At 30.2% G+C, this 5,699-nt stretch overlaps 1 non-coding gene across 1 annotated transcript; it reads right to left on the bottom strand.

The window, feature by feature from the left end:
* Positions 1-4,054: 4,054 nt before the first annotated feature.
* On the bottom strand, positions 4,055-4,161 carry LOC139874010 (small nucleolar RNA R71). Its single transcript, XR_011767715.1, has one exon. It is a non-coding gene; the product is annotated as a small nucleolar RNA R71 (small nucleolar RNA).
* Between the last annotated feature and the right edge of the window lie 1,538 nt (positions 4,162-5,699).

Raw genomic sequence — 5,699 nt, 5'->3', positions numbered from 1 at the left:
CAAAGCAAATTCTTCTTCATTAATCGGTCCCACCATTTTGGTCTTGGGGGTAAAATTTTCAACGTTATCGTTTTTCCAAGAGTACCAATTTGTCACCCTTACTTCTTCTTCTTCATCCATTGATGGATCGTTGATTTCGTCGGTAGAGGCTAATGTGTCGATATGTTGTGAAATTGGTAAAGCTGAATAAAAAGTATCATCGGGATAATTGGTGATTTCGGAGCTCTCGAATTCATTAAAATTCGATGATATGAGATTTTCTTGCACAATACTCCTCAGATTAACAGGTTTGTAATCTGATAGAGTTTCAGCTTGCCGATTTACAAACTCTCTCATTTGTTCATTTTGAGTATTGAGTTCTTCGAGTTTGATTTTTATATTGTCTAAAAGATTTTCAGACACATAATTCTCCTCGTCTTCTGATTGTTGAGTTTGGATATATTCTTGGGAATAATCCCAATTTGAATTGTATTCTTCATAATCATTCCATTCAGGTTCCATGGGTGCATAATTTTTCATAGGAACGTAATAATAACATTCCCATGTTGAGTGATAATCTCCTCAAATTTCACAACCAGTTATTGTTTCGTCATTCATGATCCAAGATTGACCGAACAAATTGTTATCAACACCCGTTTGAGAGTATTGATTAAATTGATTTTGAATGTCATAAAGAGTTTCCAAGGCCTTGTTTTCAAAATTTTCCATTTTATTGCGATGGCCAAATTTTAGCTACAATGTGGTGCATTCACTAATTATCCTATTAGTTATAAAAAGATAAAAATTATTTAAAGTTATCAAATTAATAGACTTTTCTGCCTTTGCCTACGTTTCGAATAGCCAAAAGATGTAGCAGGGAGCCAGAACCCTTTAAATCGGAAGCTCACAACTCAGCCACTAACAAATCCAACTATTACTACGAAGCAGAAAATTTGGATGTCTATCAATTTAACCGCTTAAAATAATTTTTCGTAATTTAAAGAAATTTAGATAAGAAGTAGAAAAAAATTCTATGTTCTAAAACTAGAATGTCGAGAAATAAGAAAGAAAAAGAGCGCGTCGAAAAACGTCGAAAAATAAAAATAAAAAAAATAGCGCGTCGAAAAATAAAAATAAGAAAGTAGCGCGTCTAAACTTAAAAAGGCACTAAAAACTAAAAATTAAAAGTTGCGTCTAAAAATTTTAAAGCTTAATAGAAAAACTATATCCCAAATGGCAATATCTTAAAAAGGAACTAAAAACTTAGAACAGCGTCGCAAAATTCTAAAGCACCTAAATCTTAGTCTAAATAAAAAACACTTAAGGGATTTTACAGCAAAGCCTAAAAATCTAGAAGTAAAAATAACTATGGCAAAAACTATGACTTAAAACTAAATACGAACGAAAAATACAAATATTACGCTAAAACGAATAAAAAGGGTACAAAATATAAAAATAAACTAAAAGTTGTAAAAAGTACAATTTTTATAGAAATATTATTTTTATATTATTTATTTTATAAAACTATTAATTTTATAATTTAATTAAACTAATTAAACTAAATAATACAAATTAATAATTAAAAATTAAACCCTAATTAGGGTTATAATAATAATAATTATATATTAATTAAAACCCTAAACAGGCGGCTGAGGTTACCAGGCCTGTCAAATCACCTCATGCGATCGCATGAGGTGTTAGTTGATTTTCCATGCGATCGCATGGCTTGCGAAATTGGGCCAGGCTCTGGGCTGCAACAGTGATCGGGCAGAGTATGTTTTTTATATTATTTTTTTTCTGTTTTGCTGTTTTGATTTTTCTATTTTAAATAAATACAAAATATTTAAATAAAATTTATATTTTTACAAACTTAAAAATAAAAATAAAGATACTTAATAAAACTTATATATTTAACAAACTCTTAAAAATATTTATATTTTTATTTTTCTAAAATGATATATAAATATATTTATACAAAAATAAATTAAAAATATAGCGTTTCGCCGAGTTCCCCGGCAGCGGCGCCAAAAACATGATGTTATGCGAGGTGTATATGAAATAGCTTATATTTTAAATACGAAATACGACGAAATATTACACAAGTTTTAATTATTTATTTACAAAATGGATATACCTAAACCTTGCTACAACACTATAGGCAGTGTACCTAATCGTAGAGTAGTATAGTTTTTAGTAAGTCCGGTTCGTTCCACAGGGAGACGGTTACACTATATTTTTATATAATTACATTTGTACAAAAATATATAAATATATATATATATATATAATAATATATAAAAGGGGGGGTTTTTACCATTTAATGACCGGTTTGTCGATTTTATATTTTAAGTCACAATTAAAACCTAATGAAAAATATAAATGACGATAATTTAAGTGCGATAATTAAAAGTGCAATAAATAAAATGATAGTAAATAAAAATGTGATAATTAAAAGTGCAATTAAATATGAAATAAAGGAATTATGCTTATTTAAACTTCCATAATCATGATGTTTAACGTGTTGATTTTAGTTTTTTCCCATGGGTTAATTGTCCTTTGTCCTGGATTATTTAATATGTCCGTCTGGTTTTTGTCCATAACAGTCCATCAGTCATAAATATAAAGTGCGAGAATCCTCGTCAAATTATCCTTATATCCGAAGTCAAATATTCCAACTAATTGGGGACTTAAACTGTAACAAGACTTTAATACTTTATTCAATGATTATACCAGGTTATCGACTGCGTGTAACCCAAGGTTTTAATACTTTGTTATCAATTATGCCAAATGTCCTTGTACATAATTTCACCCCTGTTTTAATAATTCTAGTGACTATTAATCCATTCCCGTGTCCGGTTAAATGAACGATTATTCGTACGTATAAATATCCCGCCCATCGTGTCCGATCGAGTATATATGGTTATTTATAGGGACGTCTAATTGTAAATCTTTATATTAAAATTAATAAACTATCATTTAGTTAAACAAATATAAAGCCCATTAATAGCCCATTGTTTAATTTCCACAAGTGTCGTTCTTTTGTCCAAACCCCAATTATGGTACAAAGCTCAATTACCCAATTTTAGTATTTTAGCCCAACATCATGATTACTTCATCTTAAATAAGCATAATAATAACTTAAGTACGATATATTAATTTAAAAAGGAGAACATAGCTTACATTGATTATTTATCGCGTAGTGTTACACGGACAGAGCTTCGACTTTAAAACCCGTAAAATAACCTTTGCATAACCCAAAACTAATCTAATATAAAACTACACTATACTATTTATATATAATATATATATATTTATTATTATTACAGAGGAGTATTATTATTATTATATTTTTTATGGCCAAAACTCGTTGCCTTTTATAGATGTGGTCTGATCCTGAGGCCCATGCGATCGCATGGGTTCTCAGTGTTAATCTCATGCGATCGCATGGCCAGTCTGGCCATACCCAATTGCTTTGTTTGCTAGCTTGTCGACGTTATATTTAATTTTATAATATAATATATATATATAATTTTATATAATTATATATATATTATATTATATTCTTGTGCATAGTAGACTCATAATTTTTGGTCTGTTGCGTCGGGCGTTGATAGTTGGCTCAGGTCCCGGTTCCGGATTTTTGAACGTCCTTTCGTATAATTTAATATCTTGTACTTTGCGTTCCGCAACTTGTACTTTTGTCATTTTTAGACGTTTCTTATCAATAAATTGAACCACTTGGATTGTATCTCGTACATTTGAGCTTTTTGGTCATTTGCGTCTTCAAATTGTCGTTTTCGCCTTTTGTCTTCGCACTTATTTAATATAAACGATTACAAATTAAAATAGGACAATTACAAATAAATAATTTACATATTGGGAGGATATTGCTACTAAATATATGTTCATTTGGAGTACTATCAAGGATGAACAGATATATCTCATGTTATTTCCCTGGACTTTAAAGGGAGAAGCCAAAGATTGGTTAGAATCGTTACCTGAAGGGGCGATTGATACATGGGACGTTTTAGTTGAAAAATTCCTTAAACAATTTTTTCCGGCATCTAAAGCCGTGAGACTTCAATGAGAAATTGTTACGTTCACACAGAAGCCAAATGAAACTCTATATGAAGCATGGACAAGATTTCGAAAGTTGTTGAGAGGATGTCCGCAACATGGTTTAGACACTTATCAAATAGTACAAATATTCTACCAAGGATGCGACATCACTACAAGAAAAGACATCGATATAGCAGCTGGTGGTTCCATTATGAAGAAAACCGTAACTGAAGCTTACAAAATTATTGATAACACTGCTTCCCACTCACATGAGTGGCACCAAAAAAAAGATATCGTTAGATCATCTAAAGTGGCTAGAGCTGATTCTAGCCATGACTTTGATTCCATTTCTGCAAACATAGATGCTGTCGAGAGACGAATGGAAAAGATGACTAAAGATATTCACTCAATACGAATTAGTTGTGAGCAGTGTGGAGGACCACATTTGACAAAAGATTGTCTAAGTATTGAACAAACAATGGAACAAAGAGAGAATATTTCATACATGAACCAAAGGCCTGGAAATAATTATCAGAATAATTATCAACCGCCAAGACCAATCTACAATCAAAATCAGAATTATAACCGAAATGTTCCATACAACAACCAACAAGGTCCTAGTAATCAACAAGTATCCAACAATCCTTACAATCAGCAAAGACCTATTTTTCAAAATAAACCACCACAAACCGATGATAAAAAGCCAAATTTAGAAGATATGATGTCGAAACTAGTTGAATCTCAAACGCAATTTTTCACATCTCAGAAACAAACCAATGAACAAAATACCCAAACATTTAGAAATCAACAAGCTTCTATTCAAAATCTGGAACAAGAAGTAAGCAACCTGATGTTGTGCGGGGTGTATATGAAATAGTTATATTTTTATTGCGAAATACTATTAAATATGATACAATTTTACACAAGTTATTTATTTATTTATTGAATGGGATATACCTAAACCTTGCTACAACACTTATAGGCAGTATATCTAATCGTAGAGTAGTGTAGTTTTTAGTAAGTCCGGTTCGTTCCACAGGGAGCTAGCCAAGTTTAACGCTATATTTTTAAAACTATATTTGTATAAATATAAATATAAATATAAGTATTATTATTATTATAAAAGGGGGATTTTACCATTAAATGACCGATTTGTCGATTTAAAAACTTAAGTCGCAGTTAAAACCTAATGTAAAATATTAAATATATAAAAGACTTATTTTAAAGCGTAAAGTAAATAACAATAATTAAAGTGCGATAAATTAAAGTGCGATAAATAAAATGACAATAAATAAAATTGCAATAATTAAAAAGTGCAATAATTAAAATGACAATAAATTAAAGTGCGATAATTAAAAGTGCAATTAAATATGAAATAAAGGAATTATGCTTATTTAAACTTCCGTAATCATGATGTTTGACGTGTTGATTTTAGTTTATTACCATGGGTTAATTTTCCTTTATCCTGGATTATTCAATATGTCCATCTGGTTTTTGTCCATAACAGTCCATCAGTCATAAATATAAAGTGCGAGTGTCCTCGTCAAATTATCCTTATATCCGAAGTCAAATATTCCAACTAATTGGGGACTTAAACTATAATTACACCAATTTTCCTTGCATATAATTCACCCCTGTTTTAATAACTCCATTGACTATTA

The sequence above is a fragment of the Rutidosis leptorrhynchoides genome, chromosome 10 (assembly GCF_046630445.1).
Source record: "Rutidosis leptorrhynchoides isolate AG116_Rl617_1_P2 chromosome 10, CSIRO_AGI_Rlap_v1, whole genome shotgun sequence".
NCBI classification, from domain to species: domain Eukaryota; kingdom Viridiplantae; phylum Streptophyta; class Magnoliopsida; order Asterales; family Asteraceae; genus Rutidosis; species Rutidosis leptorrhynchoides.
The sequence above is the reverse complement of the archived record's forward strand: the minus strand, read 5'-3'. Positions and strand labels throughout refer to the sequence as shown.